Here is a 595-nt window from a genome sequence, read left to right as displayed (position 1 = left end):
TGACTTGAACTTTTTTTTTTTTGTAGGATAAAAAAAATTAATCAGAATGTTGAAATTCCAGATTTAAAAGAAGTGATTCTCTTGTATTATTAATAAATTATAATGCCAATTTGCATAAAGAAAAAGGAACAACTCAGTTGTGGCTTTAATGGACACTTGGACAGAATAAAAAAAAGAAATTATGGAATTGAAGAGAACATTTATATATTGCATTGATGTGATTTAGATTTCATAATTGATGATAATCCTCGAATTTCCAAAGCTACAGTTGTAATTCCATTTGTACATGCTAAAAATGATTACTTGACTTGTTACTGAGTTAATTATAGTATGAAGTGAACTATATATGAAGCATGAAGAATAATATGGACAATTAGTGAGTAATAATAATTGAAAATTTGAAATTAAAAAATCATTATTTTTGAAGTCTTCCATAGAAAAATAAATAATTAGCATAAGATCAATCAAGGACACAAATTTAACACTATCAACAGAAATAATGGTAAATGAAAGTTTCACGAAAAGAACTACTAGAAGGGCCAATTTCAATTTCTATGATTTGATCATTTATTTTCTTTTTCTGCATGGCCAAAAT

Source organism: Arachis ipaensis, chromosome B09 (assembly GCF_000816755.2).
Source record: "Arachis ipaensis cultivar K30076 chromosome B09, Araip1.1, whole genome shotgun sequence".
Taxonomy (NCBI): Eukaryota; Viridiplantae; Streptophyta; class Magnoliopsida; order Fabales; family Fabaceae; genus Arachis; species Arachis ipaensis.
This window is presented reverse-complemented; position numbering follows the sequence as displayed.